This window comes from Sminthopsis crassicaudata, chromosome 1, assembly GCF_048593235.1.
Source record: "Sminthopsis crassicaudata isolate SCR6 chromosome 1, ASM4859323v1, whole genome shotgun sequence".
Taxonomy (NCBI): Eukaryota; Metazoa; Chordata; class Mammalia; order Dasyuromorphia; family Dasyuridae; genus Sminthopsis; species Sminthopsis crassicaudata.
Window position 1 is genome coordinate 387956037 of NC_133617.1, and position 25880 is coordinate 387981916.

The 25880-nt window shown below is 35.7% G+C and overlaps 1 protein-coding gene across 4 annotated transcripts in view; it reads right to left on the reverse strand.

Annotated features, from left to right (window-relative positions):
• Positions 1–25880, reverse strand: part of ADAMTS12 (ADAM metallopeptidase with thrombospondin type 1 motif 12) — a 510414-nt gene that overhangs the window by 369740 nt on the left and 114794 nt on the right. For 2 of the 4 annotated variants that reach the window (XM_074279499.1, XM_074279498.1), the window contains exon 1: positions 33–220. The exons of the other annotated variants lie outside the window; for them this stretch is intronic. The gene's annotated coding sequence lies outside the window, so the exon portion shown is untranslated. Of the gene's footprint in view, positions 1–32; positions 221–25880 lie in introns of those variants that run through there. 4 annotated transcript variants of the gene reach the window in all.

Here is a 25880-nt window from a genome sequence, read left to right on the forward strand (position 1 = left end):
TAAAATTGACATAAAAGAAATCTGAAATTTACATTGATGTGTTGTCCATTGTACACTCTGCTTTCAAATCATCATGGATTTCTGGATTCAGTGTGGTATCTGAAAATCACAGTCCAAGCTCCAACTCCAGTGTAAAACTGGGATCTCTAAAGTTAATTCAGGTGTAGATGTTTTGATTTCACCAATTTAATCAATCAACAAGTGTCTATTTAATATGTTCCTGCTATGAGACAGACCTGGGGATACAAGAACAAATAATAAAACAATCCTTACTCTCAAGGAGCTTATGTTCTAAAGGGGATGCCAATAAATACATATAAAATATATGCAGTATAAATAAAAAGTAAATAAATACACATGCATACAAAGTAATTAAATGCAATATTGGGTCTGCCTTGCTAGAGGGCCCTAGCAAATGGCATTATCTTCATAAAGAAGATGACATCTAAGTTTTGTTATAAATAAAAAGAGGAACTCAAGAGGAGATAAAGATAAGCATTCCAAGTATGTGGGATGACCACTTTGAGGGAGAGAGAGGCATAGGGACTGTAGTGTGTGAGAAACAGTGAAAAATCCTGTGTGTCTGGATTGAAAAGGGTCAGAGGGAGAGTAATGTCCAATGAAGCTGGAAAGATGGTCTGGGGCCAGTTTGTATATAGCTTTAAAAGCTAAGCCAAGGAATTTATATTATATTTCACAGGCAACAGGAAGCATCGGAACTGATTAAGTAAGGGAGTCACAAGGTCAGATCAGCACTTAAGGAAAATCACTGGCAACAATGTGGGATGGACTAGAATGAGGAGAAATTTGAGGTGAGGAAACTAATTAGGAGGCTGTTGCAATAATCTAGGTGACAAATGATGAGAATATGAACTCATTCCTCAGCTAGTGGAGATAAGGGATAACATATGATAGATGTCATAGAAGTATCAAAGACAAAGCAAGCCGCAGCATGGAACAAATAAAAAACATATTATTGAGCCAAAAAAGAAATAAAGTTAGAAACATCCTCACCAATGATTCCCAAATGAATATGTTTCCACTATCCTCTTTCCAAACTTAGGTCCAAGAGAAAGCTCCCCACTTCAAACAGAAAAAAATCCCATCTTGGCAGCAATGAGTCCTGTTTCTCATGCCTCCTGAACATCATCATTCTATCCCTTCAGCAGCTAGCAAAGTCTCTCAGCACTATTGTCTTTTCCCATCGTCTTTATTGGCCAGTTCAGAAGTCAATAATGTCTCTGCTCTGGTTCATCTCTCCACCATTGGCAATTTCTTCAGATGACTTTTCTTTTGATACTCTCATCTTCTACCTTCTCTTCTCAGGATTTCTATCTCTTCCTCACAAAGTCTTACTCTTTCCAACTAGGCATCAGGTCAAAGAGTTTTGTGTGAGCCCATTTACCAAAGAAGGGTAGATTTTATATAATCCAAACCTCCATTGCAAACAAAATCCTTAAAAACCCAGGGACAACACTTATAAAAGTTATAGGCTTAACACTTCTGCAAAGTGATAGAGCAAGGGGATTATATGGCAGACACCTTAATATCCTTTTTTTTAAAAAAGGATAGAAACACTAGAAATAAACAAAATTATGCAAGATCTTCAAACAAAAAAATTTTAAATGACCAAAATAATGAGTAAAGCAGAATTATGATGCAATGAAAAATAAAGATTAAAAGAAAAAATGTACTGAAATAACATCAATGGAAGTAATAGCTACTAAACTTGATGAGATGTTTTTCAAAAATTATTAAAATGAATAATAAACATGAATACTGAGGAAATTCAAAAGAGAAAATTAATTAGCCTAAAGTCACAAGAAGAAATAAAGTAAGTACATGCAACTGAGGAATCTTAGGACAAGAAAATGATGAAATTTGGAAGATTAAGAATATATATAGAAAATATAAATAATGTAATCAATGAGAAATAGAATTATTTCACTGGAGGATAGAATAGCAGGGAAGAATATAAACAGAAAGACAAAGCCAGAAAATAAAAGTTATAGACAAGAACTCTATTAACCAACAAATGTTTATTGAACATTTATGATATGCCTGACATTGTATTTAACACTATAGAATACAACAGGAGTGTAAGATAGTGGCCTTGACTTAATAAATGTACATTCTCATTAGGGACATTTTTTAAATTATTATGACAGTATTTATATAGTGTTTTTTAGTTTGCTAAGCACTTTACACAGTCTTACCTGATCTGTGAAGGTGTTTCCATATTATCCCCATTTGACAGATGAAGAAACTAAAGCCAAGTGATTAGCTGAGAAATGGCATGGAGATTTGTTCTTCTCAAAATATTTCATTCCAGCAGTTCCCTTCACTGTTCTTCTCCTGGGTCTTTGTTCAGGCTGTTTCCCTATAGCTAGAACACCTTCTTCACCCTAGTATAGCCTACTCTGTCCTGTCTTGCCAGTGCATGTATTTACTGTTTACTAAACCCTTTACCAAATGCTTGACACTAAACTCAAATGCCATCTTCTCTAGGACTCCCTCCTTGACCCCTTCATTTTTCATGCTTATGCAGCATTTTTTGAACCAGTCTTACATACTTGTCATGTTTTATTTTGCATTATAGTTATCATATTTATGTTCATTAGAATGTATGCTCCCTGAGAGCAAAGGCTAAATTTTGGCCCTCCAGTGAGAGCTTAGAATAGTCCTCTGTACTTATTAAATACTTAATAAATATTTGTTCATCTCTGTTTACTACTAGTTTGCTTGTATGCAAGTGTTCTACCTAAAAGAAAGAATTGAAGAATATTTTTGAAAAGTCTTGCCAAAAGGTCAATGGAATTATTTTGAAGTCCCTGCTTCTTCCTGGGAACTTTATCAAAAGAAAAAGGAGATCAATTCAAACTCCTCTAGACAGCTTTTCAAAAAAAAAAATCTTAGCTATCCAAAATATTTTACACAGACAAAAATAAAGGCTTTCTAAATTCTTAAAAGTCAAATGAAACTATAGATCACTGAAGTTATCAAGCTAGTGAGACAGAAGAGTTGAACCAGACTGCTAAGGCAGGGTCAGGCATAATAGCTATCTGGAGTCAAGGCAGGGTGGGGAATGCACTATAAATCAGCTTCCTAGGAGGCAATACAGGAAGATTTAAAAGCAAGAGAATCAACAAAGAGAAAAGTGCAGGGTTGAATACTGGCCTGAGAGCTGGCATATATGGGTGCTTATTCTATCTTTGCCATTTATCCATAAGGGACCATTGACTCTGCCTGGTCTTAGTTTCTTCAACTGCATAAAGAAGGATGTACTAGATGATTGTTGGATCCCTTGCAGCTCTTAAGCTGGATGATTCTTTCTTAATTAAATGTTTAATACTTTGTTTGGGGGATCAATTTGTTGACCCAGAGATGCGTATTTCATGTGTTGTGTGGGTGTTGTACTTTTGAGTTTATGGCCAAATCAATGTGTACAGAGCATTATTCATATTTCATATGAATAGGAGGATAATTATATTTTGTTAATGATTATAGAGGTTTATAGATGTATCTCTGCTTTTATTAAATTCTGTTGCTCTTATCTATGATTGATTTCATTCCACGTCCTTGGACAGGAAGGCAACCCCAAATCATAGCATTTGTTCTCACAGAAAAATGTGACTCATTTTACAATGAAACACTTAGCAATTTACAGTTTTCTAAGAATATTTTGAGACAAAAAACAGTCCTCTAAGTGCTGTAAGAAAGTGCTAAAATGTATATTATGAAATGAGAGAATAGGACAGAACACATACATAAATAGATGTTTACATGTACATATAATAGTATAGTCTAGTCTGACATGCACAAAAAATACAAAAGGAATTGAAGAAGAGATTGATAAAGGAAAAATATTCTCTTGATTATTAGTAATATAATCGCAATGAATCTTGGCAGCAAAGAAAGGTAAGCAAAGTATTATTAGCTCCATTTTACAGAATACTAAACCAAAGCTGTGAAAGGTAATGTAACTCAACCCCAAGGTCATATAGTACTTTATGTAAAATAATAATAGCAGCTAGCACTTATATATAGTTTTCAGTTTTACAAAATGCTCTAAATATATTATCTAATTTGAACTTCACAACAACCCTATAAGGTAGGGTCTATTATTAATTCCATTTTTATAAATATGGAAAATAAAACACAGAGGTCAAATAATATGCCTAGGGTCATACAGATATTAAGTTTCTGAGGCAGGATTCAGACTCCAGTCTACCTGACTCAGAGTTCAATATTCTATCCACTTTGCTACCTAAAGTAAAAGAGGTTGAATTTAATAGCTAGGTTATTAGGTATATATCAATTATAATATAATTTAATATTATAAAAATAATAAAATAAAAATAGCAGTGTTAAGCTTATTACACTACTACCTATGTCCAACAGCAAGAAGGATGGGATAGATATTGCTATCCACAAATTTTGTCCAGACTTGATAAAGGAATCTAATTTATGCAGGGCAGATTTTAGTGTGATTAAATCAACTGCATTCTCTGCTTCATTGCAGTCCTCTTTGATCACACATGATTGAGGGGAATTAGTTCAGGTTATTAGTGGTGCTGGTAGTAGTTCTTTGCTTTTGAAGATGATCAATAACATCATGAATGAGCGATGTCTCATTTTTCATGAATTGAATTTAAATGATTCAGAATTGCCCAAATCATCAGCCTCACTCTTTCTCTCAGTCACCAACACCGGCAGAACAAAAGTAGGATGACTGTTAATGGCTCAAAACATAGTGGAAGACTTTGGTATCTTCAATGTCTTATCAAGCTCTAAGGGCTCTATAGTGCCTGCTTCAGTCACCTTCCTGATCGAAACAAATTGTTCCTGTTTGCCCATTCCACCAGAGAAGTCCTCAGTCCTTTGGGTAGATACCTCCCTTGCTCACTAATGGGTGGGAGTGTATTGGCTATCCTCAACCTGATGGTCTATCTGTCTAAATGGTTTACCAGGATGTGGCTGCTATATACATCACAGCTTCTTGAAGACACAGGTAAGAGTTGGGTGATAGATAAACAACAAAGTTGAATGAGCCACCTTCATACTAGTACTCTCCATACTACTCTGTCCACCTCAGTTAGAGATATCCTGGAGCCAGAATGAGATGTGAGCCTAAAGGTAAGGACTACAGATAGATATTTAAAGAGTCATTTGCACCTCCATGCAGCTATTTATAGCTATTTGTAATGAACAGTTAAGTATATTAAAGTTAAGATCTTAATGTCTTTTTCTCTTTCCACATTTGAATCCTTCAAGATCCATGACTACACAGCTGAGGACACTCATTTCTGCATATGTTTATTGAAGGCACCACCATATTTGCAATGCAATCTCAGAGTCATTCTTTCCCATTCATCTTTTTCATTCCATAAATTCAATGAACTGGTTAGCCTTATCAGGTCACCCATTTTCCATTTCTGTCCACTAACAAAATTACCATCCTAGTTCAATCTTCATCACTTTAATCAATCAATCACCTTAAGTTCTTAATAAATGATAAGTGAAGGAAGGAATTGAAAAAAAGAGGAACGTTTCTAAATCTCAATTTTCTATCCAAACATCCAGAATCATATTTCCAAGCATCTGCAGTAATTCTACCTGGACATTTGCCAGCCCCTGAAATTCAAGATCTCACAATCTTTGACCTCAAGTCCAGCTGTTTCTTCTCTGCTCCCTGAGTAACTAAATAGCATCATGATTTGCAGTGGCCAAAAATGGTATTATCCAGAAACTTTCCCCATGGAAATGAGGCTCTCTACACTTAGCTAGATTGGTCCTTAAACAATAGATACTTCATTTCTGTGCCCATATTTGAAGCCTGAATAGGTTGGGAAGATCTGCTAGTTTTAACTCAACCAGTATGGCACAAGAACACAGAGATACTTCCATGCCACAGGAATGCATCAGAAGACTTAATAGCTCTTCTTTCTACTTGGGGTCTGAAGGAGGGTAAGGATAGGTGGAAGGTTGGCTGAATACAGGAACTGAGTTGGTAACAAATAATTTCATGATGCTCATGGAAAGCGACTACTATATCTTTTTCCATGTCTGAATATTTAAATCACGAAGAGACTATTCAAATGTCTTACCTTCTTAGAAATCTTGTGTATGGCTCTGAAGCTAATTAATTCAGATTTTCTTGCTTCCTGATACGTGCAGTTGTAGAATGATGTCAAAGGTTCTATGGGTCATAGGCTTAGGGTTAGAATGGGATCATCTCCTCTAGCCCCGCATTTTACAAATGAAAGGACAAAATTTCAAAGAGGTTGAGTCATTTGTACGAGCACACAGCTAGTAAGGGTCAATAGAGGGATTTGAATGTAGGTATCCCTGATTCCAAGTCCAGTATCCTATCCACTCTATCATATCTTCTCTGTGCTTTTCCTTGTCTTCAGAAGTTCACATCTGAATACCCGTTACAGCCTGCAGGATCTGAATCCCTCACTAGTGTTACTGGAAATGTGGCCTGTGACTTGGGTTTTAGTCATTCTTAACTTAGACTAAAGAAATGGAGGTTTTGTGGGGATTTGTGAAAAAACAGCATGTCTTCCTGTTGATTTTTAAAGAACTTATGAAAATGTTGGAATCTCTCCCATAACTCAGTAATCTGGACCATGTAATGTCTCTTGAAGGAAGTACAAAATTTACAAATGCCTGTGATTCAGCTCATTTAGACCAAAGTTCAGAGCTCTTACCAAGTCTCATCACCAGGAGAATTCTACTAACCTCTGCTCTTGCTTACTATCAAGGACCATGGCCCCATGTGGGAATGAGAGGGTTGGAATAGATGATTTCTAAAACACCCTTCTTTAAAATTCTAGGGCTTATGACTATTAAGTTTGAGGTGACATAAGGCTAAAGTAGCAAAAAATAGCTGAGAAAATAAAATTTTCCCATGTTCTCCATTAGCTTTTTGAAAGGATGTGGTCAGATTCTTGGGGAAGTCCAGGAAGAAAAATCTAACAAACAGCAAAGCCAAACTTATACATTAGTAGAGTTTCTGCTGAATACAAATTGTCATTTCAGAGGCACTTGGAAAACCTTTGTGCCCAGAAAAATAACTTTCCTTTGATATGCATTTTCTTTTTTATATAGTATATAATTTTTATAAATTCATGCAGAGATGATTTTCAATATTCATCTTTGCAAAACCTCATGTTCCACATTTTTCTCCCTTTCTTTCCCTTCCTCAAGACAGAAAGCAATTCAAAATAATTTTCATATGTGCAATTCTTCTAAACATATTTCCATAGAATAGCATTTTCTTGACATAAGCCAAATAGGGAGTCCTCTACATGAATGTATAAATGCCATTAGAATTTATCCTGGGAAGGTCAAACCCACATATGACCCCAAGGTATTATCAATGAATGTAAATGGGTTAATCATGTCCTTTCCTTAGGATATAATTTTGATAGAAAAGAGAACATGAAGATCCCTTGGAGACAAAAGGAACCTTAGAGATATTGTCCAATACCTACACATTCACACTCACACACACCCACACACATCCTCCCCTTCTCCCTCTCTGGCTCTCTGACTCTCTGTTTCTCTTGCTCTGTGTAGGCCTGTCTATCTGTCTCCCTCTGTGCCTCTGTCTCTGTCTCTCTGTCTCTGTCTTTCTCTGTGTCTGTCTTCCTCTGTGCCTCTATCTCTGCCTGTCTCTGTCTCTGTCTCTATCTCTCTATGTGTCTGTCTCTTTGTCTCCTGTGCCTCTGTCTCTATCTGTCTCTGGCTCTCTGTGTGTCTATCTCTGTGTGTATGTGTCTGTATGTCTGTCTCTCTCCCCCTCCTCTTCCTCCCCCACTTCTCTCCTTCTCCCCCTCCCCCTTCTCCTCCTTCCCCCTCTCTCTGTCTGTCTCTCTCTGACAAAGATGAAGAAACTAAGGCTTAGAGCAAATTAGCAAAAACTTGGCTTGCCCAAGTTTACACAACTAGGAAGGAACAGAGTTCTTAATACAATGAAGTAGAAATAGAAACCACAGATTCTCTTTACTAACTTCACAATTTTGCTTAGAGCTGTTAGCATAGTCTTGTGGAAAGAACTAGAATTAAATAAATTTTATTAGAACTAGAACTGGAATCAGAACACTTGAGTTCAGAACTTAGCCCTGTACTTTGCTGCTAGCTATATGAAGTCAGGAAAGTCTAGGTCTCAGTTTCCTCATCTGTAAAATCAGGCAGTTAGACTAGATAATCCCTCAATGGTCCTTTCCAGTGAGCCCTTACCGATCCTAGGATACTTTTATCAATTTTTTCCTTAATGCATGTCCCCTCCCTTACACTATAGCCATGCAACAAACACAATAGAAACTAAATTGAAATCACAATTTCTCTACTCAAGAGTCTGATGTGCACAGGTAGCACAAAATATGCTGCCTAATAAGACTGTTCACACAGACAGCCAGTGGTTTTAGAGTACTGGAGTGCTCTGGAGAGGGGGTCAAAACACAGAAAGCAAGAGTAGAATAAAGGAAGAAAGTTCTGGGCAAGACATTGACCTCCCAGGAATTCAGCAAGACAGAGTCATGCGGAGGCTGGCATCAACATTCACTCTTGCAGGACCGTGGACCCCACAGATTTTCACAGAAAAAAACACAGAAACAGCAAGACAAAAGGGCAAGCTAACAAAGGAAACAAACAGTATGCATTCTCTACTCATATAATAAACCATGGGTTGGATCTAGTTAGGAATATTAGCATTTTCAGGATTAGGAACAGCAAAACATGTTGCTTGGTCTATCAGGAGTGTTCCCAAATAACAACACTGGCACCACTATTATAATAGCTCACATTTACATCACTCTATAGGCTTTATTATGTACTTTCTTCCCATGAAACTAGTGAGGTAAAGAGTACAAATATTATTAGCACAGGTATTATTATTTCCATTTTGAAGATAAAGATCAAGTGATTTGCTTCTTCACAATAAGAGTCAGAAGCCAAACTCAAGTCTAGGATTCTTTACACACTTTACAATTTCTATTCCCTCTACATTGAATAAGAATAAAACTAACCCCAGATAATATAGAAAGTGAAAATGTTACATCTTTCCTAATATCAGGGATATCCTAATGTAATATAAGATTGTAATCAAAGTTTGTCTTTAGTGCCATTCAAAGGTGTGCTAGTAAAGGTTTTGCAAAAACCTTTGTAAAAAAAAAAAAGGAACAGATAACATACTTTTAAGTTTAATCTGCAAAAATATTTTCTTCCATTCTTTAAGTCTGAACAATCAACAGAGTAATAAATTTATTATACAATCCAGTGCCTAATGAATAATATTTATTGACTGAAATCAAGCATTTTTAGCATTTGCTAACTTTTAAAAATATAAATGTTCACACAAAAAAATTTAACAATAAACTCTCAAGAGCTGATTTGAGTTGTCATTTGTATATTCCTGGTATTTTGACATCCCCATAACACACACACACACACACACACACACACACCCTTAGCTGATCATGACTCACTGTGTCACCATAATTCCAAACAACATTGAGTTTCAATAGGGCTTTTCAGTGACAATATAGACATTCTGCCTTGTGGCTGGGCCAAGCAGGGGTTGCAGTTAATGAAAATGAAGAATCATTTGACACCCCTAAGGCCATGCTGTATAATAATGTCAAATGTACCCATGTAAAATACAGTTTGTTTTATATTTGGAAAAAAATAGTTTTAGGGTAGTTCCACATAGAAAGAGGTTACAGAAGTTTTAGAAGGAATTAAAAGAGATTATGTGTATCACAGACTTGTATATTTGATGGAAACAAGAAGAAATAGCTCATTGTCTTCAAAAACACTTGAGTAAATTATTTCTCTCCAGGTTTCTCATCAGAAAAATGAAGGGATTGGGCTATAGGACTTCTAAACTTCCTTCCAGATCCGATAGTAGGGTATGAGTGTATATGATATAGGTATGTATGTACATTGTGTATGTATGTATATATGTAAACATGAATATGCATGTATCTGTGTGTTTGCATATAGAAGGAATGAATTATTAGCCTTACTTTATAAATGAGAAACTGAGACTTATTTAATTCAGTAGTTCAATCATGTCCAAGTCTTCATAATTCCATTTGGGGTTTCCTTGGCAAAGACACTAGAGTGGTCTGCCACTTCCTTTCCTAGATCACTTTATACATGAGGAAATTGAGAGAAATGGGGTAAGTGACTTGCCCAGACTTAGTCAAAATGAGAGTTAGTAAGTGTCTGAGGTCAAATTTGAAATCAGAAAGATGAGTTTTCCCAACTCCAGACAAGGTATTCTACCTACTATGCCAACTAACTATCTCAACTGAAGGTTGATTTAGCAGAGATAAAAACATGCCTGGGATCCCATGTTTTCTATCACCTGCTATGATCCCGAATCTCTTCCCTGTCATGCCAACTTCAAATGGACTGAAAAATAAAAGGGATGTGGATTATAAGACAAACATTTACCACCCACCAGGGAAAAATGGACAAAGCCAGCCAGCCAACAACCAAAGAAGGAGGATGTTGTCTTTGTCCAAGGGCAAATAGCTAGGTGTCATTTAACCAGAGAAGAGTTTCTGTGTATGATTAATGACTTACCTTGGAATTTGATTTTGTCAGACTGAATTACATATATAAGGTGGCTGACTACTGGGCACCCTTGTTACATAAGTGGCAGTGATATTGTGAAAACCTTGAGAAAGTGCAATGAGTTTCACTGAGAGCACTGGTTGAGGTTGTTCAACAGTAACAAGAAGAATTGATTACAGATCCATCTTTTATTCCCTCTTCCCTATCCTAGAATGTTCAAATGTCCAGAAGAAAGTAGAAAATTCTAAGGAATCAGATGATACACAAAATAAATTACTAGTACCTAAATGCTATTTATGGATATTTGTAATCTCTTATTTCTATACAAAATACTCAAGTGGAGCTATGATCTATTAATTTGGGAGTTCCCTCTAATGATGTAGGTCACAACTCATCTATGCCTGCCCATCCTGGGCAGCAACTATGTGATACTGGTCAATGTCCTTATAAAAGTTCAGCCCAAAGGTCTGCCCAATGTGCTAAAGAGTTTCCTCACTTTCTTGTGACACAATGAAGATACTATTGGAATACTCTGGCTAGCCACCCTCATCAGCTCTCCATCTTGCCGCATAACCAACCATCTTCTCTTCCAATAACATAATTCCTTGATGATATCCTTTATCTCTGTTCCTTTTTTAGAATAACATTCACCATTCGTTACCTAGTATAGTTTGCTCAACCATGTATCTTTCCATTGCCATGTATGTGATGCTTATCTTTAGCTCTGATTTACTGCTGATCTACAAGTCACAGACATATAGTAATATTAATAAGATGTTAATACTGAATAGATGGGCCTTTGTTTTCACAGGAAGCTCTGGATTCATAAAAGAACACTGTCATTTCCTGGAAAAAAATCCAGCCTACTCTCCTATTCAACTAATTACATAATTTAATGGCATTATTTCAGTCCTCAACTTTCTTGACCTTAACTCTTACAAAGCCAAACTCCTGTAAACACGTGTTATCTCTTTCTCATTTTCAATCACTTTAAAGTCTGTGATTTTGCTTCCCATCTCATCACTCTGTTGAAACTGGCAAGCAATGATCTATTTGTTGCCAAATTTAAAGTCTTTTCCTTTTCAATATCTTTCCATTATTGACTTCTCATTCTGACTGGACTCCCAGAACCTTAATTTTTAAAAGGAGGACAAATTCCAATAGATTTGTGATGGAGAAAGCCATCTGCATCCAGAAAGAGGACCATGGAGACTATTCATGAACCATAACATAGTATTTTCACCTTTTTTGTTGTTGTTTGTTTGGTTTTTTCTTTCTCATTTTTTTATCTGATTTTTCTTGTGCAACATGATCATTGTAGAAATATGTTTAAAAGAATTGTACATATTCTTAGATTTGGATTACTTGCTGTCTAGTGGAGGGTTTGGGAGGAAGAGGAGAAAAGTTTGAACACAAAATTTTGCATTTAGCCATCCCCTCCACCAAATACTCTCTCTTTTAGTTTTTATAACACTTATCTCTCCTGTTTCTCCTCTTGTTTATCTAATTGCTTCTTCCAAGCTTTTTTTGCCTGGTCAACATTCATGCCCAATTCTTATTTATAAGTACCATCTTCACTATTCCTTGAGATCTCTTTTATTCTCTCTATTCTCTTTCTTTGAAATATCATTAATACTCTTGAGTTAGATGACATTTCTAAGAATATAAAGATGCTTTAAAAAGAATATGATGCCTTCAAATTAGATATTCTCTTTGAGGATACACATTACAACCCATCTACTCACTCCTCTTTGCATCAGTTACTCTGCCTGGATTCAGAGATTACATGGAATAAGATCCCTCTACTCCAGGTATACTGGTTTCTCCCTTCCTCTATCCTCTGTTTCTTTGTGTGCTGTTCCTCCCACCATTAGATTATAAGCTCCTTGAGACCAGAGACAGTATTTCTTTCCATTAATTGTATCCCCAGCACTTAATATAGTGCCTGACATATAAGAGGTGTTTAAAAAGTGTTCACTGGATTGGATTGGATCCAGTGAAAATTATCTATGTCCACCCAAAATGTTATTTGGGAATGGTAAGGACCCAATATAATAGATGCTTTCCTCACTTTCTTGCAACATCTTATGGGTATCAATGAAGTACCATGACTAGCCACCTGTTATCTCTTGCTCTTACTTCATGAACAGTTTATCTCTTTCTATCATGTAATTCTTTGATAATATCTTTATTTCTGTTTTTCTCTGGAGTTTCTCCTTGGTTCTATGTCAATCTGCTCACAGTTGCCATCTACCTTTCCAATGCTCTCTCTATTACCTGTACCTGGATATCCCATGTTCTTCCCTCCCCAGTCCCTCAAGTAGTCTCTGCTTAGTAAGCAGTAAACAGCCTCTTTATCCTTGACTCCTTATTCTTCCACCCCATCTCCATAGCTAATAAATGTCTAAGTTTTGTTAATTTTTCTCTGTATTACACCGCTTGAATCTAGCTTCTTCATATTTATACAGTTACTGTTCTCAATTAGATTCATATCATCTCTCACCTGGGTTAATGAGACATTCTTCTAATTGGATACTTGGTTCCAATTTCTTTGTTTCTAATTTGTCTTCCTCACTAATGCCAAAATAATTTTCCTAAATAAAATGCTCTAAGTCATTCACTAGCTCAAAGATTTATGATTACTTCTTCCTGCTTCCAAGATAAATACAAATTTCTCAGTTTGGCATTTCCAACTACAGTCTATATTTCCCAAATTATTTCACATCCATCTCTTCATGTTCATTATGCTCCAGCCATTTTCCAGTCAAAATGATTTATTCATATTCCCTTAGTTTGACACTACATTTCCCCCCTCTTTTAAAAATAGAATATCCCCTATTTCTGGAATGTACTCCCACTTCTTCCTTCTAGGCTTGATTTTAGTATCACTTCCTACAGGAAATGGACACACTTCCACTACTGTAGATACTTGTAAATATTTATTGAAAGAATGCTTGATAAAGATCAAAGGAGAGCAATGTGAAGAACAATTAGCAAATGCAAATATTGTTTCCATTTCTATTGTTATTCTCTGTTCAATATTATTAGGGTACAAAATCTTCCTTAAGCTACCCATTCATCAAATTACTCTTTATAACATAAAAGAGAGCCAAATCAGTTCTTGTGCTCAAATATGCAATCATTTATGTCAAAACATTTTTTGATCTTTTTAGAATCATATATTTAGAGTTAGAATGGTATTGGAATCCCTGTCCCAAATCTCATTGGCATGTGACTCTCCCCTTAGTGGGTAAGGGATTTGGTGACAGGTCAGAGATTTCCAGCCTTCAATAGTGCCATCTGAGATTCTTCAGAAGTCAGTCCTCCCTAGGACTTATCAAGCTTTAAATCAATTCAATTCAGGCACTTCTAGCTTCCAGCTTTAAGAGAGAAAATGATGAGGTTTAGATTTGGGGAACTTGAATGAAATTAGGGTTACTGGTGGACAAGGAGTTAAATGAGGTCTAGTGGCAGATTTGGGGTACAGGGTAGGTTTGGCTCCCCTGCATCTCTTGGGATTCAGTGCAAGGGTAGGGAGTTTGGGGGGACTCTCTTCTGTCAGCACAAGCAGTTCTCTGTAAAGGAATTTACAGACCCAAAAACCTAGATTAATAAAAGAGGTTTATTATGGGAATTGAAAGTAAAGTTAATGTCTGGTCAAGGAAATAGGTGAGGGTAAAGAGAAGAGGACACTGGAAAAGAGTATTCCAGTGGGCAAAAGCTCCTTGGGGTGCCAAGCATAGGGCTGGCATGTTAGGAACCACTGCAAAGAGAGGGTTTAGTTTGGCTCTTTTATAAAAGGGGGCTTTGGATACAAGCTGAAGGGGGCTTGTGGGTGGAGTCCCCAATTGGCTCCTCGCTAGGTTTCAGGTAGGGTTAGAATTTGAATTGAATTCAATGGGTTTCCGGACTGAGCCATCCCCACCCAGATAACAAAGATGAAACTGTGCTTTGGGGTGGAGTCCCCTCACTGAGACAGAATTGAAAGAGATTTTCTCCTTTAAGGATATTCAGAGTTTTGGGGTTCCCTCTTCATTCCCCCCTCAAGCAGTCAAAACTTAAATTCATTTAAAGGAAAAAGACTTGCGGCAGTGTCCCTTATTGAGGCAGAGTTAAAGGAGATTTTCTCCTTCAAGGATTTTCAGAGTTCCAGGGTCCCCTCTTCAAAAAGGGAAGAATCCAACAAAACTTCAGATTGCTTTCCTATCAAATATCTGTTGCAGAATAAATATACACAGTGAATAGCAATTATAGCAAAACAGAAATCAGAGATTTATATAGAATACCTGACAAAACAAAAAGAAGGTGCTCTCCCACTGAGAATGATATAACACACCTTAATAAATTCCAAAGGGTCCTGGCAAATATTGGGGATTCTGCCCATCAAGCAGAGCATTTCAACCAATAAGGAGAGAAATCCATATCAATAGGCCTTCAGATAGGGCTGCAGGACTTCAGAAGTCCAACACCACAATACTTCAGAAAAGAGAAGTGAGGTTTAGAGAAATCAGATGACTTGCCCCACATCGCATATCTAGTAAGTATATAAGGTAAAATTTGAACCCATGTGTTCCCAAAGTTATTCCATGTCATTTCTAACTACAATGGAATCAACCAGGACTGGTTAAGGCCTGGAATCTAATATATCACACTCCCAATGCTTTCATGATTTCCTTATGCACCAAGCTTCTTGTGTGATGTGGAAAAAATGCTGTAGCTATCTTTAGCTCTCATTGACTCCCTTAGGGAATCTGAAATGTGAATGGGTCACTAATGCAGAATTATGTTCTCTACAAATAAAAACAAAATCTTCAGCCAAAAGCTTTAGGATGTAATTTTTCTCCTATGAAAATGCCTGTGATAATCACAGTGTATACTCCCTTATTTGATCAGTTCTCATCTGAAAGCTTGGGGAGGCAGGGGTGGGAGGGGAATGCAATGGAAAGCATAAGATAATAGAATTAGAGTTGAAAGGGATCATAAAGGTCATTTTAAATTTTTTATTTATTTTATTTTTAATTTTTGGAATAAAATAAGCATTTCCATAATATATCATAATTTTTAAAAAGATGATTACATATGAAACTTCAAAACTATCATGCAAAAGTTGCTATTCCTTTTAAATATATATTAAAGTTATCATGTATTTCTTTTTTTCTGTTTTTTCCCTTCCCTCTCTGCTACAGATGGCTACCATTAAATATCAATATAATATATGTGGGGGTGGGGTGTAAAATTATTGTATGCATGCTTCTATGTATCATTTTTTCCTCTGGATACAAATAGCAACTTCCTTCATGTCCTTTGTAGTTAATTTGGATATTTATAATAGTCAAAATGACTTACTCATTCAAAGCTATTCTTAAAGCAATATTACTGCTATTTTATACAACTCTCCCTTGATTCTGCTCATTTTGTTTTTCATTATTTCATGCAAGTCTATCCATATTTTTCTAAGACCATCGAGCTCATCATTTCTTTTAACACAGTAGTATTCCATCACAATCATAAATCACAACTTATTCAACCATCCCCCACCTGATGGGCAACCCCGAAATTTCCAATTCTTTGCCACCCACAAGGAGAGCTGCTACAAGTATTTTAGAAGATACAGGGTATTTTTCCCCAGTCATCTTTAGAAATAGACCTACTAGTGATATTGCTGGGTCAAAGGATATAGAATATTTAATAATTCCTTGGGCATAATTCCAGATAGCTCTCTAAAATGGTAGGATAAGTTCACAATTCCATTTCCAATTTTTTCACACTCCCTCCAACATTTGTATGTTTTCACCTTGTATCATTTTAACCAGTCTGGTAGGCATAAAATGATAACTCAAGATTGTTCTAATATGCATTTCTGTAACCAATAATGATTTATAGCATTTTATTATGACTATAAATTGTTTTGACCTCTTCATTGGAAAACTGCCTGTCCATATCTCTTGAACATTTATCAATTGGGGAATGATTTGTATTCTTATAGATTTAATAAAAATCTTAATACATTTGAGATATGAGACACTTATCTGAAAAATTGTCTATAAATTTGTCCCAATTTTCTGTTTTCCTTATGATATTGGCTACATTTGTTTTATTTGTACAAAACTTTTTTAATTTAATGTAATCAAAATTATACATTTCACAACTCATTCTGATCTATATGTCCTGTTTATTCGCAAATTGCTCACTTATCCATAAGTGTGATAATTACTATGTCTGTGTTCTTCAAATTTATTTCTAGGAGGAATCTACTGGCCCTCAATATTAATATTACATACTTGCCAATTTGGGGGAGAGATTAAGGCTTTCCAAGCTATTTCATGAACTTTCCACACCAATGTCAGACAGGTTCTTAGGAGCTGAGCCTGAAATCCATATTTAAAGAGTATGATTTTTACTCTTTCCACTGACTATCTCTTTCATTAGCTTTAGAAATGATTTTTGCTTTTAGATGTCAAGGGCTATATGTAACTTTAGACAAGTCACTTCAACGCCCCAGGCCTCAATATACTCATTTGCAAAATGAGGGGATTGGACTAGATCAGAGGTTCTTGAACCTCTTTTTGGATGATAGCCCATTTTGGCAGGTGGATGAAGTCTATGGACTCCTTCCCAGAATAATGTTTTTAAATAGATAAAGTAAAATAAGTAGGGTTATGAAGAAACCATTTATACAGTTATAATATGGTTATCAAAACCATAATATGGTTATCAATCCAGATTAAGAATCTTTGGTCCAGATGGTCTCTGAGATCCCCTCCAGGCTTAAATTTATGATCTTATCTTCATCATCATCATTACTACAAGTACCATCCTGCATTTATTGAGTGTTGTCAAGCTAAACATCTATCCTGAGAAAGATAAAGAACTGTCTCCTGCTTTCTAATAGCTTAAAATAAAAGGTACTGACTGAGATAGACAGATAAGACTTTCAAGCAGCAGAAGAAAATCAAATGATTTCCATCATTTATCAAATGATAAAAAATTGATGATGAAAAATTGATCCATAATTCAGTTATGTATTGCTATTTGTCTTTTGTTTAAAAAAGGACCAGCTATCCACCACAGTGGATAGAGCACCAGTCCTGAAGTCAGGAGGACCTGAGTTTAAATTTGACCTCAGACACTTAACATTTCTTAGCTGTGTGATGCTGAGCAAATCACTTGACCCCAGTTGCCTCAGCAAAAAACAACAATAATAACAACAACAACAAATAGGACCAAAGACATCATGGGTGATGAATTTAAATTGGATTTTAAGTGAGGCAGCATTGCATAAAACTGTGAGCCTCACTCTTTCTTCCTAAATCATAGAAGTACTAGTTCTGAACACCTGCATTCATTAAGATCTGCATTCAAATGCCATCTCAAACAATTATTAGCTATGTGATCCTAAGCAAGTCACTTAAACATTTGGGCCTCCAGTTTCCTCATTTGTAAAATTAGAGGATTGAATTAAATGATCTCTATGAAATGATGAATTTTTATTATTAAAAGTTTTTTTATTTTTCAAAACATATGCATAGATAATTCTACATTAACTCTTGCAAAATCTTGTGTTCCAATTTCCCCCCCTTCACTCACCCTCTCCCCTAGATTGCAAGTAGTCCAATATATGTTAAACATGATAAAAATAGTGAATTCTTATCCCAAAATCTTAAGTCTTTATATTTGTGAATATACAGTTGCTAACAATATCTATTTGCTTGTGTAAATTGTTTGTTTTTTTTTTTTTATTCCATTGGTCCACCTTTCTATTTCTTAGCCAGTACCAGGTAGTTTTGAGAATTTTATACAAGAGAGCCTTAGAAGATAAAAGTGCCTTCATTCCCACCCACCCCCCACATATACACAAACCCATCCCACCTTTGAAATATAAAAACCTCTCTCTGAGGGGGAATGTAGACCAGTTCCACCTTGGGAAAATGCCCTGGTTAACAAAAAATACACATTTGAGATAACTGGGGCACTATGCAGTGACTCTGAAAAGGCAGAAGACTGATGATTGAGACCAAGCTGTATTAAATGGGGCCTGAAACCCAAGCTCTAGTGGGAATCATCCACTGGGGCTATTTTCTATCTTTGTGTTCTTTAAGAAACATCTATAGCTTTGGGAGTCCTGCAAAAGTCACTTCAGTATCTTATAATTCTAGCTGAAACAATGGGTAACTTCATTTCAAGGCTAATTCCCCAAAATAGTCACTTTCTATCTATGCTATAAGGATAGATTCCCTATCCTCTCTGGTCTTTTCTGACTTAAAAACTATGACACAAAGAACTAAAACCTTGTTTAGTTTGGATTTCCTCCACAGATGCCTGGAGGCAATTCTGAAATCTATCCAGAGCTGCTGTGATTCTCAAGGTATAAGCATAAATATCTAGCAAATAACCAACATCATAGATAGCTAAAGTTTCTCTGAATCCAATCTAATTCAAATACATTTATTAAACACTTGTTATGTACAAGACACTGTGCTAGACTATAAAGATAAAAAGATTTTGGGGGAGAGAAAAGTCGCATCTCTCAAGAAATTTATATTTTACTGGGTGTGAGTAGAGTATAGACCATCATTTCAGAGATACTGGAAAGATCTCTGTGAGAGAGCTAGTTTAATATTAAATTAATTTAATTTATTAGCATTAATAACTTAAAATTACACTAAGACTTTTGGAATACCTTGTATTTACAAATGTTTCCCTAACATAGCTTCTTTCCTTCATATTCACAACTAAGGAATTAGCTTCCCCTAAATGCAGACAAAGTCCTGAGTGCTGGCTTCCCAAGGACCAAAAGGCATAAATAGCCCTAGCCATAGAAAGTAGAAAAATGATTTGGTGGATTTCTGAGGGCCAAGTCCATCATCATCACATCCTTCACCATATTCTGCCTTGATGATCAGATAGATGCATTTCCATATGAAGATGAGGTTCAAAAGAAGCTAAATATCATTATGTTCTTATTACATGGCTATGCTATATTGATCAAAGTAAAACCTCCTGTTCAGTGATTTGCAAGTGCCTCATTTTATCCCAACATCAAACCTGAACTAAGAGTCCTAGATTAGAACACCCACCAGAAACGTGTATGAACTGATGAAGAGAGAAGTAAGCAAAAGTAGAACAATGTATATAATTGCAACAACATTACAGAGAAAAGCAACTTTGAAACACTTAAAACTCTGACCAGTGCAACTTTAAACCACAAGTCCAGAATGCTTCAGATGAAACACATCATTTGCCTCCTGTCAGAAAAGTGATAGGTTTCAAATCCAAAATAAACATACACGTCTGGACACGATCAATGTAGGAATGTGTTTTGCTAGGCTGTGCATGTTTGTTATGAAGATATTGTATTGTTGACCTTATTTTTCAATAGGGAGAAGGCAGTGGGAGGAAGAGACAATGGTTACAAAAACAAATTACTTAATTTTTAAAAAAATAAAATAATCCCCTTCTCCCAAATAGATTGGCAATTCATCTCTAACAAAGACCTAGATGCAGCCCTTCTTAATCTGGGATTCCTAGACCTTTTTTGAATTTTTTGTTTTTGTTTTAATTTTTTGTGGTTGGCGTTTTCCATTCAAAGTTTATTGGGATTGCCTTGGATCATTAAATTGCTAAGGAGAACCAAGTCTATCATAGATAATCATCACACAATCTTGTTATTGCTATGTGGATTCTAGACTTTTAAAAAAATATTTTGATAAATATATTTCACCATAATTGGTTTTCTTTAAAATGTCATTTATTTTACTTAATGTCTTTAAAAATATTATTCCAAGAATGGATCCCAAGACTTCCCCAGTTTACTAAAAAGGTCTCTGACCTTTTTGGTTAAGAACTTAAAGTCAGAGAATTGACTGGGGGAGGGGAGAGATTTATTGTTCATAATCCCACTTCTAGAAGGTGTTAAGGCAGAACCTGAACTCATGTACCTGATATGGAGAGTAGTCTTCCATCTATTACTCTAGGTTAGTGGCTAAAGTAACAATAGTATCTTTATGTATAGCTGAAATACACTGTCACAAAATTAACTCAATTGTGCCTCACTATATTGGAGCAAGGTTCTTAATACAGTGTTCCTATATCAATTTTATAGATAATAAAAGGTTTTCTGAGGAAGCATCACCTGCCTTGGTTTACTCACCTTGCAACCTCATCTACTGCCTCCAAATCCAGGGCACTCACCTATAAGGTTACATACACACACACACATACACACACACACACACACACACACACACACACACACACACACTACTTGTATAGCACAAAAAGTATCTCATAGGGATTCTTCCAGTTCCCTTTCACATTTTCACCCAAGAAATTGACACTCCAATTATATTTCCCAACAAGTTAAAACTTCATTTTACTAAGTCAAATACTTTTAACTTGATCTAAAAACAACTAGATTTCTTTGCTTTTATAGTTCCCTCTTGAGACCAATCTAATAAATATGAAATTGGTCATTTTGGTCATGATCTCAATATAATTTTTAAGTTCCACTAGAATTAAAATAAAGATTATTATCTGTATTAGCATATACAATTATATCTCACTGCTGACATGGGAAAAGTTTTTACTGTAGTACCCACCCCATCCTCCAAACGCAAAGCAACTTATCCCATTGCTCCCAGAAACACCATTGCCCTGCTTCATGAAAATAATCCTCTATCTTGTAATCCTATTTCATTCTAGGGACTCATAATACTAATACAATCATGAATAAATAATATCAGTTATTTCCTGGGCAAGACCATATTTTGGCTGTGAATAATCCATATTTATCAGGTGAGAGTAGAATGGATTGGCTATATTACAGCTTCTTAAACCATGGTTCATGACCTCATATGGGGTTTCATAACTAAATTTGGGGGTCACAAAATTATGATTTATTATCAGTAAATATTTGACTTGTATACCTATATAACCAAACTTACATAAACATTTCTCAGGGAAAATGGGGTCACAAATGGAAAAAACTTAAGAAGCTCTGGTCTACATCATAATAATTGCTAGTTAGTGAATGATTCTTCAAGAGAGAGTGATAATGATGACTGAGCAGTTCTGCCTCACTTAAAATCAATTTGCACAGAAATCAAGACATTAGTCTTGATGCCATTGGTCCTCTTTGAGAATGAAGGACAAAGAATGAATAACACAAGTAACTAGCATTTATATAGTGCTTTAAGTTGCAGCAAAACTGTTTTGTATTTTATGTTATCTTACTATTTTATCTTCTTTGATCCTTCTAGGATGCAGAAGCAACCTTACAAAGGAGATGCAATTATTATGCACATTTTATAAATGAGAAAACTGAGCTTAATAGAAGTTGCCCAGGGTCATACAGCTAGTAAGTATCTACAGCATGATTCTAACTCAGGTCTTCTTCCCTCCAAGTTCAGCTCTATATCCAGCTAGCTCTTTATATTTAAAACAATAAGGCATTTATTGAACTTCTCTCCTACTAAGCTTTGAATCAGTCTGTCCTTCTCTCATAGCCCTGAGAGAGAAATCCCCTTGCTTCCAGCAAGTATGTGTTCCAATCTTTCAATCTAGTCATCATTTAAGGGTTTAGCTAAGACAAGCACCTTGGCATCTGTCCTATTGTTGCCTGCTTCAACTGTGGTCAAGAAAGGTCCAGAAACATTGACCCACAATTGCAGGGAAAATTAACACACTTAACTTTGGTACTTCGTGGGGGAAAAAACTGCCTGGATTAAAGGGTAAATGAATCAAATCTCACTCTAGCCTTCTATATCTAACTGACTAGACCATTCTTCATGTATCTCACCAGGAAGACTAAGGTTAAACTAGTGCCAACATCTTGCCACATGGACATCTACACTTATCTTAATCGTGTATCTTGCTTAAGAAATAATAAATAAATCAGTATGATCATCATGACTAGTAAAATGCATGACAATCTATTTCCCTATGGCTTCACGCTCTATCCTTGGCTACCTAGACTGAAGACCTCTTCCCTGACCATCATTTCCCAATATGTGCACCCCAAGCAAACACTCTTCCTTCCCTATTCTCTGTCCCTTCGCTGACACTCAAAACTGTGATTTAATTGGTTCAGATCAAAACCGATGGTATCTGCTCTGCAACTTAAGTCCTCTGAAGCACTCAGAAGTTAAGTGAATTGCCCAGGATCAAACAGCATGTCAAAAGTAAAACTCAAAACCTTTTCTTGACTCCCAAGGTCAGTTCTCAAAGTCATTCCACATTGACTTCTCTGCTATAGTAGGTGCTTAATAAAAGCTTGACTGATCTCTTTCTGTAGCTAGACTTTGAGCAGTTAAAAGTACACGGTACTAATTCTTTTGGACGTTCTTTCCCAGAATGCCTTTAACTGAAAGCAGAAAAATACAATGACTGGTTTAACTAATATGGGCCTTCAGTAATATTCTTGTACTTGCTTTTTTTGTTTCTGCAGGTTTTAGCACTTGTTCTGAAGCTTTTTGTGTTCCTCCTATTTGAATTTTTTATGCTTTTAGAATCTGATCTTGATTATAGCCTTGTTACAGTCCTGAATGTCAAATTCCATAATTTGTCTTCAAACTTCAAGATGCTTTTATCATGAATAATTCACTGCCAGTAAAAAGATTCATTAGGTTACTCTGTAATAAATTTGTTAAACTTCTCCATAACATCAAGAAACTGGAAGATAAGGTAGGCATCCGTTTTGATAAATTACCTAGCAACCTCAATTTTCATTCGAGCACATTGCAAACAAGGATCAAAGCAAATACAAATAGCACTGCTGGAAGCATCTGTGGAAGCTGGACAATCCCAGTAGTCAAACAAATAATTTAAAAAGTAGTCAAACTAAATAATTCATCTCAAAGAGAGTAATGGAATCCGCCCCCTAGCAATACTAGAGTTTCTGTATCTGGTAGACTGCACAAATATCCTATTAGTCGAGCATATCAAGGATGATGACACTTTATGAAATATCAACTAATGCTGAATTAAGAGAAGCAGAACTAGGTGATGGTTGTACTATACTTATCTCTGGTGAGACCATGTCTCATGTTTAGAAAAGGCATTGACAAGTTGTAGAGGGTCTAGAAAGGGACAACCAGAAGAGTAGCTTTAGACCATGTTGTATGAGAATCAATTGAAAAAGTTAGGGATGGACTCTTTGCAGATGATATGATGGTATACTTAGAGAACCCTAGAGATTCTAATAAAAAGCTATTAGAAATAGTTCAGAATTTTAGCAAAGTTGCAGGATACAAAATAAATCCACATAAATCCTCAGCATTTTTATACATCACCAACAAAATGCAACTGCAAGAGATACCAAGAGAATGGTAACAAATGTTGAGAGTATAAAATATTTGGGAATCCATCTACCAAAGAAAAGTCAGGAATTATATGAGAAAAATTACAAAACACTTGCCACAAAAATAAAGTCAGTTTTAAATAATTGGAAAGACATTCAGTGCTCTTGGATAGGCTGAGCGAATATAATAAAGATGACAATACTCCCCAAACTAATCTATTTATTTAGTGCTATACCAATCAGACTCCCAAGAAACTATTTTAATGGCCTAGAAAAAATAACAACAAAATTCATATGGAAGAATAAAAGGTCGAGAATTTCAAGGGAATTAATGGGAAAAAAAAAGTCAGATGAAGGTGGTCTAAGTGTACCTGATCTAAAGCTATATTATATAGCAGCAGTCACCAAAACCATTTGGTATTGGCTAAGAAATAGACCAGTCGATCAGTGGAACAGATTAGGTACAAAGGACAAAAAAGGGTACATCTATAGCAATCTAGTGTTTAACAAACCCAAAGATACCAACATTTGGGATAAAAATTCATTATTTGAAAAAAAAAAACTGTTGAGAAAACTTGAAATTAGTATGGCAGAAATTAGATATGGATCCACACTTAACACCATATACCAAGATAAGATCAAAATGGGTCCATGATTTAGGCATAAAGAATGAGATCATAAATAGATTAGAGGAACAGAGAATAGTCTACCTCTCAGACCTGTGGTGGAGAAAGGAATTTATAACCAGAGGAGAACTAGAGATCATTATTAATCACAAGGTAGAAGATTTTGATTACATCAAACTAAAAAGCTTCTGTACAAACAATACTAATACAAACAAGATTAGAAGGGAAGTAACAAATTGGGAAAATATTTTTACAGTTAAAGGTTCTGATAAAGGCCTCATTTCCAAAATATATAGAGAACTGACCCTAATTTATAAGAAATCAAACCATTCTCCAATTGATAAATGGTCAAAGGATATGAACAGACAATTTTCAGATGATGAAATTAAAACTATTTCCACTCACATGAAAGAGTGTTCCAAATCACTAGTGATCAGAGAATGCAAATTAAGACAACTCTGAGATACCACTACACACCTGTCAGATTGGCTAAGATGACAGGAACAAATAATGATAAATGTTGGGGGGGATGTGGGAAAATTGGGACACTGATACATTGTTGGTGGAGTTGTGAAAGAATCCGGCCATTCTGGAGAGCAATTTGGAACTATGCCCAAAAAGTTATCAAACTGTGCATACCCTTTGACCCAGCCGTGCTACTACTGGGCTCATATCCCAAAGAAATACTAAAGAGGGGAAAGGGACCTGTATGTGCCAAAATGTTTGTGGCAGCCCTTTTCATAGTGGCTAGAAACTGGAAGATGAATGGATGTCCATCAATTGGAAAATAGTTGGGTAAATTATGGTATATGAATATTATGGAATATTATTGTTCTGTAAGAAACGACCAACAGGATGAATTCAGAAAGACTTGAAGAGACTTACATGAACTGATGCTGAGTGAAATGAGCAGAACCAGAAGATCACTATACACTTCAACAACAATACTGTATGAAGATGTATTCTGATGGAAGTGGATATCTTCAACATAAAGAAGATCCAACCCACTTCTAGTTGATCAATGATGGACAGAAACAACTACACCCAGAGAAGGAACACTGGGAATTGAATGTAAACTGTTAGCACTACTGTCTTTCTACCCAGGTTACTTACCTTCGGAATCCAATTCTTAAAGTGCAACAAGAAAATTGGATTTACACACATATATTGTATCTAGGTTATACTGTAACACATTTAATATGTATGGGATTGCCTGTCATCTAGGCAAGGGAGTAGAAGAAGGAAGGGGAAAATTTGGAAAAATGAATACAAGGGATAATGTTATAAAAAAATTACTCATGCAAAAAAAAATTCTGAAAAAAAAAAAAAGAAGTTAGGGATGTTTATTCTGCAGAAAAAAGGAAAAA